Consider the following 15,147-nt stretch of genomic DNA (forward strand, 5'->3'; position numbering starts at 1 on the left):
GTTTCAGTTTGTCTTGTAAAACCACACACAATGATGCCTAACTATAAAACTGTAACTATTAAGTCAATGCCTACCTCTGTTCTCCATTCCATATAAAGAAATTGTGGCAGCAATATGTTTTTAAAACTAGAACCATTTTTTTTTTCAAATTTATTGGTGGAGTCCTATAAGTGGAGCATTCTTGACTGCCCTCCTGATTCCAATGAAAGGATCTCTAGCCAATCACAATTCTGCTTTTCAATGCAGTATGCAAATGCTGCTATCCATGGAGAAAGGAAGACTGAAAGAAAGGGCCCCCCAACAAGGTCTGCACATTAATAAGTAGTTTCACTGGAATGTCTGCTCAACATTCCTAACAATTGTCCAAGGAGACTGCAAATCTAAAAGGAACGCAAGACTGACAATGAAAAGGAAAGTGGCTTAATGATCAAATACAACCCAACTAGTTTACAGAGCAGTTAGCAATCAGAATCGGTTACACTCCCCTACTTATTTAACAGTCCCTGATTTCACAGAATGTTTCTCATGTTTCTGGTTTGCTCCTCGTGAAACCTGTGTTTTTTCTGGTACGTTTTTGAGGACTGCAGTGCCTAAATAATGAGGGGTATGCGAGTTTCAGACATCATATCTTCCTAAAAATGTATGCTAATGCAAAACATATTACTCTAGCACATATCTAACTAAAAAGAAGCAATATTTAAAATATATCCCAGATTTTAAACTTTTGTTCCTCATTATTGTTTTGGATTGTCCCAGATTTTTACAATGAGAAGTTGAGAAGTACGGAAAAGATACTCTGCTATATCTTGGGTCAGTGGTTCAAGATAGAAATGCTACTTTTTTTTTTTTAAGTACACTTGAAATTTTTGCATGCTATCTCTTTGCTTATGGTGCAATTTCAATCAAGTAATCACAATCAAACGTGAAGTGTAAAGAGTAAATAAAGTAAATATAATTATTAGTGTGTGTGAATTTAACAGTGCAGTTGTAAAATGTTGGTTACTATATCTTACTTCATGGCAAAGCCCCTTTCAATTGACCACAATCAAAAATTTGAGGTACGCAGTCAATAAACTGACACTGTGCTTGGGGCACAGACTTTTGTGTATGTACACTGGTATAGAAGGGGTTGCACTATATGCGTCTGACAGCAACAAATGGAGTTATATTACTTTGGACACTATTTACATACTTGTGCTTTCATTTAATTACAATCAGACATCTGAGGTGTACAGTCACTGTAACTGGTGGACAAACCTGTGTTGGGGATATGGTTATAATATGCTTATTGAGGCAGTATATGCGTATAAAAGTGACTCACCCCAGATGTCATTTGATCACAGTTGAATATCTGTTGATTTGGCTTAGCAGGACTAGTAAACAGATGTACTTTTTTTAACAAAACACGCTGCTGATCACAGTAAACATTTTATTGTTGCATCTTCTTTTATTAAACAATTCCACTCAAGTATCACCATTCTAAATGTGTGTAATGTGCATGTGTTTCATCTTAAGTACTTTTGGTTGTTCTTGTAGGTAGACAGCCATAGTTATTTGTTACAGAAAGGTAAATGTGCATTACTATTATCACTTTTTCTTTTCAGTATTGCCATATCACTCACAATGTGCATTATTAATCATCATCATCATTATTATATTTATTTCAATTGTACAGAGTTAAATGTTGGCCTCTGCGGACATTTCATTGCTGTATCTTACTTTATGTCATAACTCCACTCCAGTAGGTTGCTTACTGAGATGATGAAGTACAAACTGTGAATGCCTCTAACTGCTCTTGTAATTTTGAGCAGCTGTTTTCCCATGGAACCCATGCACACCCTGATTTGTTCTAATGTCTATAGCTCAGATGGTGTAGAGGTATGTTGCTGTGATTGTAGTACACAGGGTCCTGGGTTCAAGTCTTGGTAGTGATGACTTTAAGGGTGGGAAGCTGGCATAATGGTTAAGGTGTTTACCTTACAGACACAAGGTTCAGGGTTTGATCCTCACATGGAGTAATCGGCTAGGCTTAAAATGGCCCACAAGGGCAGTTAGCCTAGTGCTAATCTATGAATCTAAGTTAATCTTGCACTCACCTCTTTATTCACCACTTCTTGGATTTGCTTAAAACATGTTTTAACCTGCTTTGAGCTTCCCCCATTCTCCCACTGTAAATAGATAAATAGATAGAGTTAATTATATAATGTTTGTTTGTACTCTTTGTTAAATTCAGTATAACTAAATAGTTTTTGTACCTTTGTAGCAAGGCTAAGCCTGCAATTGCCCATTTACTGATTAGTGCTCTACCCAGGAAAACAAATACAAATAAATACATAAATAAATAAATACACTCTGTATAAATGAATTTCAAGGTCACTAAACCTTGAAGAAGGGAGTAAAACAGATACTGGAAATTACAAAGAATCACAGCTGGTAACTTTGAAAACAGGGGGCAAGGTGTCAACCTCTGCAAAGCTTTAGCTTCTTTTTTCTACTTTTAACTGCAGTTATGAATATTAGCAATGCTGCATATTAATACTAATAATTTAGAAATGTTACAGCCAGTAATAGGAACCAAGCGGTCATGTAGAAGCTGACATGATTTGGTGGAATATAAGAACAGTGAAACCATCAGTGCAGGATATGCAGAGCTTGACTATTAGAACACTGTTTACGGTGGTAATGAAAATAAAATATTTTCAATATTTTCATTTGTAATGCAAACATGGAGTATAACAGTCTTATGTGGGGGGGGGGCTGTGCAAGCACTGGCTGCTAGAAAACATGACAAAAAAAGAAACTGTGCAAGATATACATATGCAGAGATAGAACTGCTTGTTTTAGATTTAAATTATTAATATTATCAATATTCTAATATCCACACTAATATGTCATGAAAGGTGGGTCCTGCACTAAGGAACAAAATGGTGTCTGCAAGCTAACATACATTAGTAGGCATGTACAGTGGAACAATCACTTTGGGATATACAGGGCTGGACTTTCTGAGGTGTGCTTTTTAAAAAGATATGAAAAATATTAAACATTTTCCCTATTTTCTTGAATAAATTAAAAATGGAGTGTGGTACTATGAAATGTAGCATACTATACAAGCAGTGGGTGTTACTGAAAAAGTGACAATAAAACAGATGACATGGAGATGTCCAGAGGTGTATGCATTTGTATGATATTTTATTTTATTTAACATTTGTTGACCAGGAAAGTCTGACTAAGACAGAGTCTATTTTCAGTGGAAGCCCAGGGAGAAATGCTCCAGATGTATGTCTTTGGAATATGGGAGGAAACAGGAGCATCTGGAGGAAATCCATGCGAATGCAGGGAGGACATGCAGACTCCGCACAGAAGACACCCGGCCGAGAATCATCGAACAGGAGAGCCTATTACTGTGAGATGACAATTTTAACTGATGCACCACTGCGCCAATTAAAATTAACAACATTCCATTATCAAGACTAATATTGCTACAACGTTATGTTGCACAATGGAACAATATATGTTTTTCAGGTTTAATGAAATCAGTAGATGTTAGAAAAAAATGTATTAAGCATATTTGGGTAGGAGGGACACAGCCAGAAATATACCTGTTTGGGGCAGAGGGTATTAACATTAGCAATATTCTAATATTGAGACTAATATTTCACGAATGTCATGTATTACAGAGCAGAGTGTCTTCTGGAAGATGGCTGAATACAATAATCATCTACAGTAACAATTAGTGTGGGATATACAGGGCTGGAGTTGCTAAACACTGACTGGTAAAGGTTGTACAAAATATGAAACATTTTACATATTTGCAACAGTAAAGCAACAAAGGGAGTGGAACACCGCCAGAGGATCTATTCAAACTCTGGACATTAGAAAAAAAACAGCTTTAGACACATTGGGGTAAGATAAACATAGACAAAAATAACCTATCTGTTTGAGACACACCATACTAATACTGGCAATATTCTAACACTGAGCCTAATATCTCATCAATGGTAGGTTATGTGTGATGGATCAAGGTGACATCTAAAAGCCAACACCAGTTTATTGATACTCAGTGAAATACTCAAGGTGAAATATGCAGGGCTCCAGTTATTAAGGAGTGTTTCCACAAGCTATATAAAATGTGACATAGCTTCCATATTTGCATTGATTATTCAGATTGGATTACAGTACACTCAGTTTTGTGTTCTGGGTGTTAGTTAAAAATGGCATTAAAATATGGTGGGTAATGTGAAGATTTCCAACAACAGAAGTGCTTCTTTGCTAAAGTAGTTGTAAATATTAGCTATATTTTCATAACAGGATTAAAATAGTAAAAACTGTGAGGCTTACAGCCAAACAAATACAGTAATCTCACGCAGAGCAAAATAGCACACAATTTTGTCATTCATAGTTCCATCTTAAATGCATGGTTTTGCATATTAATACTGCTGTTTTGAAATATTGTGAAAACATGACGTGCATAATTTGCACGGTTACACAACATCATAAGTTAGCACTCTGCAAAGCACTCTTACCATACATCACTGGAAGGATGATAATCAGACAATTCACTCATGATATATTGGATCTATCGTGCATGGTCACAAAAATGTAACCCTTTGACCATAGTACTATTACTTTTTGATAACATAGTACTATTACTTTATGATAGGCAAACACCATTTTTTTAATAATTCTGAAATAAAAATTCATTGCCACTAGACTAAGCCTTTTGATACTACACCACAGTGCAACCCAACATCAAACATGATACTTTTCTGTAATTTACATTCTTTCTGAGATACTGCAAATCCTATGAGGTATGATTTTGACACAGGATTTGAGAGAAAACCTCTCAGGAAGCAAGTGTTTCTTTGTCTTAAGAGACTTCAGGAAGCAAGAGATTAATTTGCCTCCTGCTGCTCAGGACTGAATGCGTTAATGCAATATTTATTTCTACTTTCAAAGAAGAGGAACAGCATCTGCAGCAGAAAGGAACACGTCTGTTCACAAAGTAAGAAAAAGAAGTGTAGAAAGTGCCAACAGAATAATATAAATGATGTAGTTCTCTAATTCAGAATCCGTCCATCCCTGCTGAGTCACATCTGGCTCCTACAGTGACCCCATAAACAGTCATTGCCATCCATAGAGTTTACTAAGTGAGTAAGGGAAAGAAGTAGAATGCAAGGCTTTTCTTCTATATCACATACACAAACGGATCACAGGGAGGATGTCAAGACTCTGCAAAGAAGGCACCTCAGCCAAGAACCAGGGAAACTCTGACTGTGAGGTAACAATGCTACTGACTGCACCAATGCACCATCCGTAACATAATACAGAACTTACTATAACAGCAGAAAATAAATAAAAAATGAGAACAACCATCCTGCTTTTTATGTTAATGATATAAAAGATTACCTAGAATTATGTCAAAACAGAAAGAACAGTTGTTTAAAATTTTACCATAACCATAGATGTCCTTCTCTTCTGTGTTGTAGTATTCTTTACACATGGCGTTGTTTTCCACCCAATGCCTCGTCTGGCCTGTATACAAAAGCTTAAAGCTACTGCCTGCATGTGGGACCTAGGCTCTGACAGCATCATCCATAAAAAGGATGTCTGTATGCACCATCCTCAGAACAAGGAAACCCCATGAGGAACAACAGTCCTAAGGCAAACAAGGAGTCATCCTAGAACAGTCACACTAGTGGGAAAAGACTTCAGAGTCGAGTACTGCTCATAACATAAATTTATTACTTAAAAAGGATATATCAACACATATACAACATCAAAAAGAAAAGATGAAAACAACATTAAATCCACCCCACACACCAGTTCAACTTTTGCATTATTGAGCAAGTTAACTTAGGTGAGTAGGGGGGGGGGGGCAAGTGATGACTTTGTAGAATTTTTAGAACTTAAATGGCAACTTAGGACCAATGCCACCCAGCTACCAGGTTTAAATGAAAATGTTTCAATTTCCAGCATACTAAAACTAAAAGCTGGATATTATTTTGGGTAATTATGCAGTTATGCCATAGGGTACGCATTTGATACGAGTCACATAGGGTAGAGAAAAAAAAATTTAGTTAACAGTATTATATAAAAAAATTAAAAAAAAATGGTTTTAGTTTTAGCTGCAGTAATCTTTTAAGTGCACTGCGTATTGTTGTAAATTATTTTTTTTGCAACTGTTGTGTTTTTACTAGTAGGTTTGACAACATTGTAGCTGTTTATGCTGGCACTCTGAGGAAATTTTACTAATTTGAATATTATGTAATCAATTAATTTAGTATGATGTATAAAAAGGCTTTTTGACTTACGGGTAATTGTTCTGATGAAGTCCAGTTACCAGAAGACAAAAGCAGTTAACTTGTACTGTTGCTTTATGAGTTTTTTTTTTTAAGTAATAAATTTATGTTTTGAGCAGTACTCTACTCTGAAGCATTTTCCCACCAGTGTGACTGTTCTTGGTTTCTGGATTGAAGGAGTCATCCTAGGAAGAAACAAGTTGCAGGGGAAGGCGGGAGGGACAGAATACTGCATCATAGATGAGAAAGACATCTATGGTTATGGTAAGATTTTATACAACTAGTCTATGTCCTTCTAGTAAGTGTTGCAGTATTCTTTACATATGGGAGAATGACAAAGCTTAGTTGGAACTTAGGGAGGAGGAAGGAGCAGAAGAAGAATGTGAGGAAGAATTTCCACAAATCCATGCAGAACAGCTCTAGCAAATCCTGCCCTGGACCTAGAGATAGTGTCCAACTTGTAATGTTTGGTAATAATATGGACTGAAGACCAAGTAGCAACCTTCAAAATGGAATTAGTATCCAGGCCTTTAAATTAAGTCCTTGAGGAAGCAACTGATCTGGTGGAATGGGCTCTGACAGAAGAAGGCAGTGATTTTCCATAAAAAGCATCACAAAACACAATATCTTTAGAAATCCAATATGAAATAGTTTGTTTAGAAACAGGTAAATCCAGAGCCCTGTAAAGAAAAGACACAAAAAGCTGATCTGACTTTCTTATAGCTTTTGTCTTGTCCTGGTAAAATCTGAGTTGCCTATGTACATCTAAGGTAAGCAATAACCTCTCACTAGAGGGGCAAGGAGAAGGGAAAAAGGTGGGCAATTAGATAGACTGATTAAGAGACAACTCATTCACCGTTTTAGGCATGAAAGAAGGATTAGTTCTCAAAGACACCCTGTTCTTGTGGAAAACCAAGAAAGGAGGGGATGCCATCAAGGCCTGAATCTCAGAGACCCTCCTAGCAGAAGTTATGGCTACCAGAAGCATTGTTTTCCAAGTACAAAATTTTAGAGGAGCCAAGGCCGCAGGCCAGAGTTAACTTTCCTAAGACATAGTTAAGATACCAAGGAGGAGTCACTGTTTTCCTGGCAGGTTTGATGTGTAGGATGACTTTAAGAAAAGTTTAACCTCTAATCTAGAGGCTAAAGGAGGTGTTAATGGCAAAGAAGCAGAAAGAGCAGAACAGTGGACTTTCACAGAGGAATATGACAAGTCACTATTAAGCAATTCACACAAGTAAAAAAGTATAATTGGGATGTCCATGGATAGGGGACCTGGACTTCTTTTTACAGAAAGTACAGTTGTGTATCTACCATAAATGTAGATGTTCGAGTGTATTCACTGTTGCAGTCATTACTCTTGGGTTATCCTGCAGGCAGGCTACCCTCAGTAGGACAGAATTCCAAAGTCTTGGTCCGGCGTCGGGTGCTGTCGCCTCTTCCCTGACGTCAGTGCGCCAGGGGTATAAAAGATGCAGCCGACACCATTTTCTTCAGTTTTTCTTGCCTCAGATGTCAGGTGCCCCCAAATTGGTAGGCTGAAAAATATGCCAATAAACATGCATGCACTAAAGTAAACATTTCCTTCATCTACAAGCAAATACACCAAATAGGTTTTATAGGATAGAGAAGTGCAGATAAGTCCCAGCAAAGAAAAGGGGGATGGTGGGTGGGTAACCTGGACTGCAACAGTGAATACACTTGAACATCTACATTTATGGTAGGTACACAACTGTACTATGTTCATCGTGTTTCACTGTTGCAGTCATTACTCTTGGGTAGAATCCCAAAGCTGAGGATGGGTGGCTAGGCTAAATAGGATTAGGAGAGGCTATGAGGCCCTGCAGAACTGCAGTGGCAAAGCCTGCTCTGGACTTAGAGTAAAGAGGTAAGTGGTAGTGCTTTGTGAAGGTGTGCACTGAACTCCAAGTTGCAGCCTCTAAGATATCTTTGGTTGGTACTCCTCTGAGGAAGGCTGCTGAAGTGGCTGTTGCTCTGGTGGAATGAGTCCTAATGCCCTTAGGCACTGATTTGCCATGTTGAAAATAGCAGAAACGGATGCAATGGCCTATCCATTTAGAAATAGTCTGTTTTGAGATAGCCTTTCCATGTGATCCTGCAGCATATGACACTAAAAGTTGCTCAGTTTTTCTGAAAGCTTTAGTTCTGTCAAAGTAGAAGCGTAACTGCCTGTGTATGTCCAAAGAATGCAGAATTTTCTCACCCTTGTTCTGTGGATTTGGATAAAAGGTAGGCAAGTGAATAGTTTGGTTGAGGGCCACACTGGACACCACCTTAGGCATAAATGTAGGGCTTGTCCTCAGAGAAACCCTGTCTGGATGAAAAATGATGAAAGGTTCCACAGCCATGAGTGCTTGCAACTCCAAGACTCGCCTTGCAGAGGTTATTGCTAGGAGCAGAGCTGCTTTCCAGGAGATGAATTTTATATCTGCTGTTGATGCTGGCTCGAAAGGAGACAGTGTGAGTTTTTCCAAAACATAATTGAGGTCCCAGGCCGGAATTGGTGCTCTCCTTGGAGGCCTAATGTTTTTGGCCCCTCTGAGGTACTGCCTTATTAAAGGATGGGAAAAGACAGGTGGTTCCGTATTGTAATGTGCTGAAATGACAGAGGCATGAATCTTAATTGATGAGAAAGAAAGGCCTTTGTTCAGCATCTCAGTTAGGTATTGTAAAATCTGAGGGATATTTGATACACACGTGTCAATGCCTTGTTCCTGGTTCCAAGCACAGAATCTCTTCCATTTTTCTGCATAAGATTTCCTGGTACTGGGCCTCCTGGCCTCCAAGATAACATCCATAACAGCTTTTAAAAGAGGAGTGTTCTGAATGGCTACATTATCCGCCATGCTGCCAGACTTAAGGTCCTGAGTTGGCTGTGCAGGATCTGATTGTTTTGTTGGGTCAGCAAGTGAGAAGTTTGAGGCAATATCCATGCTGGACCTTGAGACAAGCTCTTTAGGATTGGGTACCAGTGCTGGTGTGGCCAGTCTGGTGCAATCAGTATAATTTTTGGCTTCTCTTGTCTGACCTTTAGGAGTACCCTGGGAAGGAGAGGCAGTGGGGGAAAAGCATATACTGTTAGATTTTTCCAGCTGAAGGATATGGCGTCCACTTTCCATGCTTGCTTGTGATAAATCCTTGTGCAAAATCTCTGCAATTGGTAGTTGTGAGGGGAAGCAAATAGATCTATGTCTGGGCATCCCCATTTCCTTATTATCATGCTGAAGACTTGTGGATCCAGTTTCCATTCGTGGGGATCCATGAGGTTTCTGCTTAGTTCGTCTGCCAGAGTATTTGTTTTTCCTGGCAGGAATTGTGCTTGCAGGTGAACTTGAAAAGCCAATGCTGTGTCCCATAAGGTCATTGCTTGTCTGCAGAGGGGGTAGGAATGTGTACCTCCCTGCTTGTTTATGTACCACATGACCGTAGTGTTGTCTGTCTTTATCAGTAGCTGTCCTGGATGAAGCAGGTCCTTGAAAGCTGTCAGGGCATTTTGAACAGCTAGCATCTCTTTTGATTGATGTGAAGATGCATCTGGTTTGCAGGCCATGTGCCCTGAATACATTTTCCTGCCATATGGGCCCCCCAGGCATAATCTGATGCATCCGTTGTCAGTGTCTGTCTGGCTGTGGGTAAACTGAATGGCAGACCCTCGTTGTGGTGACAGGCTTCTGCCCACCATCGAAACTCCTGTTGCAGGCAGGGAATGAGTGCAATTACTGTCTCCAGGCTGTGGCAATGCTGAGTCCAAACACTTTTTAGATACCATTGTAGTTTCCTCATATGCAGTCTGGCATATGGAATTAGTAGAATGCAGGATACCATGTAACCCAAGGCCTTTTCTTAGATTCAGAATAATCTTGGCTCTCCCAGTGGAAATGCTCCCTCATAGTATGCAGGGTTTCCCCAAAAGAATAATCCTCAGGAGGAGAGGCTGAAGGAATGGATTCTTCAGCATCAGAATCCTCATAGGGAAGCATGGAGTAATCCTGTTCAGAAGAGGAATCAGAGGAAATAGAAACCTGATCAAAGAATCATACTCTGTCTCTTGCCTAGGCCTCTTATCAGGAGGGGGATGGGAGCCCCTGATCAAAGTAATTAGGTCTTTGGCCATTTTGAGCATCTGTTTTTTAGGCATGGAAGTCTGAGTAGGAGAATACTATACTTGTTTCTTTGTCTTTAGAGCTGCTTTAGTCTTTGTCTTTGAAGCTGAAGATGGCTTAATATATAGTTGTGTAGGTCTGAAGACACCCTCAGAAGCCGATGCCTGCTCAGCAGCGCCGGACCCATCTGAGGGAATGATTTCCGAGTGTCCAATACCTTGAGTATCCAGAGGCCCAGTCGGCTCCACGTGGGAGTCTGTAGCGGCCTGTGGCTCTGAGGTAGCGGGTGCCAGGGGCTGTGAAAGCGCCTCACTGAGAACCGGCGAACCGGCGACTGGCCTAGTAGAGGCCTTGTCGTCGGTTTTGGACCTCGGATGCTTATCCTTTTCCTTGTCCTTGCGTTTTTTGTAAACTCCGGTTGTTGGCTGGTCTGACGGCATTATATAATTAAATCTGCGGCCAAAGTAATGAAATGCAAAATCGAACCGACACTTGATAGTGCGTTGGTTAAATCTAGTACAAAACCAACAGCTAGCAACGTTGTGATCAGGGCCTAGGCAAGGAATACAGTTAAGAGTGAAAATCCTTATGAGGTATTTGCTTCCCACAAGAAATACAGTTGTTAACTTTTTGTGACATCGGTCTGGAGCAAGAAAAAAGTTTCCCCAATGGGGTACTTAGCTTTAATGAAGACTTCGGTTCTGAAATTCGGATATGAAAATCTCAGGAGTCGGCCGACCGGCACTTGCGAACTGCTTTTGCTTCGGGCACCACACAGCAAGAAAGACTGAAGAAAATGGCATCGGCTGCATCTTTTATACCCCTGACGCACTGACGTCAGGGAAGAGGCGACAGCAACCGATGCCGGACCTAGACTTTGGAATTCTCGCCAACTGAGGGTAGCCTGCCAGCAGGATAACCCAAGAGTAATGACTGCAACAGTGAAACACGATGAACATCCAGATATAAAATCTTTTCCATTTGAAAATGTAAGATTTCCTAGTATTGGGTTCCCTGGCTTCCTGCAAAACCCTAAACGTGTCCTGTGAAAAATGGTGCCTGAAAGGGATCAAAAATTGATCACCCACAAGGTAATTTGTAGTGTTGACAGATGTGGATGAATCAAGGATCCCTTGTCTTGTTTAAGTCCAACCAGTGCAGCAACTTGTGGTGATGGCCCTTGGCTAATTGCAGAAGTAAAGGGAATCAATGCTGTCTTGGCCAAAAGGGAGTCACCAACAAGATTTTTGGTCTGCCACGCTGAATTTTCAGCAAGACTTTTTGAATTAAAGGGAAGGGGGAAATACATAAAGAAACAACCCCTTCCATGAGAAAGACAAGGCATCCACACTCCAGGCCAGAAGATGCGGGACCCTGGCACAAAAGAGAGGAAGTTGTCTGTTTTGAGGGGAGGCAAACAGATCCAGATGTGGAGTACCCCACTGGTGAACTAGATCCAGGAACACATCCCTGGGAAGCATTGATCCTGAGATGGAGTCAAGACTGGATTTTTTGAAATTTATTGCGAACCGTAGGCCCTGAAGAAGATGCATGACCTTCACAAGATTTTGAGACAACTGACCCGGATTGTTGGCCAGAAAAAGAAAATCATCTAGATAAGGATAAACCTGAACCCCATGGACCCGCAGGAAAGCAAAGGCAAGGGCCAAGCACTTTGTGAAAACCTGTGGGGTAGTGGAAAGACCAAAAGGCAAGGCAGAAAACTGAAAGTGCAAAAAACCCACCCTGTAGTGAGGGTGAATGAAGATATGCAGGTAAGCATATTTTTGAGATCAAGAGAGGCCATAAAAGATTGAGGAGAAATCAGAGGAAAGACTGTCTTAAGTGACAGCATCTGGAAAGAAGGCACTACCAGGAAAGTGTTTAAGAGGGAGAGGTCTAGAATTCGTCTCCAAGGACCATCCTTTCTTGGAACCAGAAACATTATGGAGTAAAACCCCATTACTCTCTGATGCAGAGGTACAGGCTGAATAGTACCTTGAGAAAGTAGCTGAGAAACAAGTGAAGTTGACAGGAAGGGGGCTGAGGAATCCCCATGAAAGAAGGGAGAGTCTTCCTAAGTCATAAAGTAACCTTTCTGGATGATGGAAAGAATCCAGATGTCCTGAGTGATCTTTGCCCAAGTTGGAAAGGAAAGAGACAGGTAAACAGAAACAGGTGTATGACTTGGGAGAAAGGAGTGTTTGTCACACAGAACTGCATCTGGCCTGAAAGGGCTGCTGAGAAGGAGGAGCAGAAGTAATAGTTTTGATTGAGGAGTCTCCTAGTACACTTCTTAGCCCTAGCACCAGAAGAAGAACGAGCAGGTCTCTTATTAAAGGATGTTTTGGCAGGGAAATTCCTATGGAATTTGAGAATTGGTGAGACAAACAAGTGCTTTAAGTCCTGAAGTTCCTTTCCTTTTTCCTGTAGAGCTTTAAAAAGTTCTGCAGCTGCTGAACCAGAAAGAGCAGACTTATCTAGAGGAGCATCAAGTAACTTTGCTTCAATGTCATCAGACAATGACTGAAGCCTTAACCAAGAACATCTCCTAAGCACAGAGGCAGAAGCAGCAGCCCTAGAGGATGGCTCTACAGCATCATAGCTGCACTTGATGGAATGTCTAGCTACGTGGGAAGATGCCGTCAAAAGTGAGAGAACCTGTGACTTAACCTCAGTCTGGTAACTGAGCCAGAGCCTGAGAATCCCGAGAAAGCAAAGCCAAAGAATATCTAGACATATGTGTCTGGTAGTTAATAGCTCTAATAGCTAAAGTAGAAGTATATACCTTCTTACTCAGTCTCTGCAGAATTTTGCTTTCCTTATCAGAAGGAAGAAGCTTGGCAGAAGGAGACAAGCGAGAAGATTTATCAGAAACAATGGAGACCACAGCTGGATCAGCAGAGGGGCACTTGAAAAAACTTGCAGTCATCTGATACTTTATAAAATTTATCAGGCCTCTTGGGAGCAGGGGCCTGGGAGGCAGGCGTTTTGGAGGAAGAAATAAAAGCATCCAGGAAAGCTGGAAGGACGGGAGCAACTGCAGAGGGAGCAGGAACCTCCATTTGTAGCAGATCACAATAATGCTTTTGTTTCTCAGAAATCTGGGAGGAATCCCATTTGAAGAACTCCCTCATCTCATTAATAATCTCTCCAAAGGAAAGTTCTTCAACTGAGCAGTCTCCCCCATTAGACTCCTCCTCAGAAAAAAGCATATCCCCAGAGGGGGAAGTCATTTGGGTGGAGTATGCAAGGAAGTCCTCATCAGATGAGGAATCCTCAGAATCAGAGGAAAGTACCTGAAGTCCAGCAGTCTGCACAAGAGAAGAAGTGAAGCCAGGAAGAGGAAGAGGAGGAGGAGGAGGAGAAGAAGAAGGCTTCAAATCCATCAAAGTCTTAATAAAACCCTGGGAAAAGGCATCCCAATCAGACTGAAGGGTGGAAGGGATGTTTGGTCTTTTGCTTTTTCTTAGCATGTCTTTCAGTATGAGGAGACAAAGAAGAGGAACCCAACGTAGGCCTAATGTCTGGGGTAGACAGCAAGGGATCCCTAGTTGGAAGGGTAGAAACGTAGCTGGAGTCCTCCAGCAGAACAAGCCATGCTTCCTCCAAGTTGTCCAGTATGGATGTCTGCACTGCCTTGGATGTACTAGTATCTGAACCCTTGGCAGCTTCCCCAGAAGTACCCAACAAGGAAGTCGACCCGACCGCCAAACGTATCAATGGGTCTTCACCGATCTCAAAGGGAATGACAGAGGGAGTAGGCTCAGCTGAACAGTTTTCAGGTTTTTGCTTATTCACCTTCCTCTTCAAACTCAGCTCGGCTGAAGGAGAAGTACCCACAGCACCTCCTATAGTGTCTCTAGCTAGACGTTTAAGACACTGATTCTCAAGATAGAGATTTAAGGCCGAAAGATGGCTATGTAAAGTCTTTGGCATGAAGGCTTTACAAATGGAACAGAAACGGTAATCCTGACTAGGCCCTAAGCAAAAAAGGCAGAGGTCATGGCTATCTTTACGTGGCATCTGCCTCCCCACCTACACCTGCCCTTCCTGGATGACATGAACAACAGCAAATAGCAGTAGCAATAAAATGAATCCCCAACTGGGGTACTTATCTGAAGCTGGCAGCAACACATGGAATACGACTGCAGATCATACATAAGAGTCAATCTTCCGAATGGTGGTGAAAAAGTTCTGAGGACGTCCTTTTTATGGCTGATGCTGTTACAGCCTACGTTCGATGTCCCATGTACAGGCAGTGGCTTTAAGCTTTTGTATACAGGTTGGACTTCGAGTCGTTAGGCAGAAGACAATCCCATATGTAAAGAATACTGCAACATTGACTAGAAGGATATCATCCTATTCAGGAATTTACTGGAGTTCTATTGCTAGTGTACCCTGGTCAAAGAAAGAGTTACATATGTCTTACCTAGGAAACAAAGTGACTAAAGACATGTATTATCTCAATAACTGGTCAGCTTTGCCTTGTTCTGTGCACCAGAGGGATGGAGACCATACTGCAACCTACGTGACCGGTGTTTCAAAATTGGCCCCAGCACTGGAGCAGCCAGACAGGGAGTAAGAGGACTGAAGAGTCGCGGACCATTCACCCTTCCAGAGGGGGGGGGGGTAAGAAGGGTTCATGTGCATTTAGGGGGCACACTGAATAGTGTAATCTCCCTGGTTAAAAATGAGAAGACCACTGCTCATGCTCCTGGTGA

General features: G+C 41.1%; 1 protein-coding gene across 6 annotated transcripts in view; it reads right to left on the reverse strand.

Annotated features, from left to right (window-relative positions):
- ASAP2 (ArfGAP with SH3 domain, ankyrin repeat and PH domain 2) overlaps positions 1 to 15,147 on the reverse strand; it is a 2,005,955-nt gene that overhangs the window by 307,089 nt on the left and 1,683,719 nt on the right. The window lies entirely within an intron of this gene.

Source organism: Protopterus annectens, chromosome 1.part1, assembly GCF_019279795.1.
Source record: "Protopterus annectens isolate FY-2018-M chromosome 1.part1, PAN1.0, whole genome shotgun sequence".
In the NCBI taxonomy this organism is placed as follows: domain Eukaryota; kingdom Metazoa; phylum Chordata; order Ceratodontiformes; family Protopteridae; genus Protopterus; species Protopterus annectens.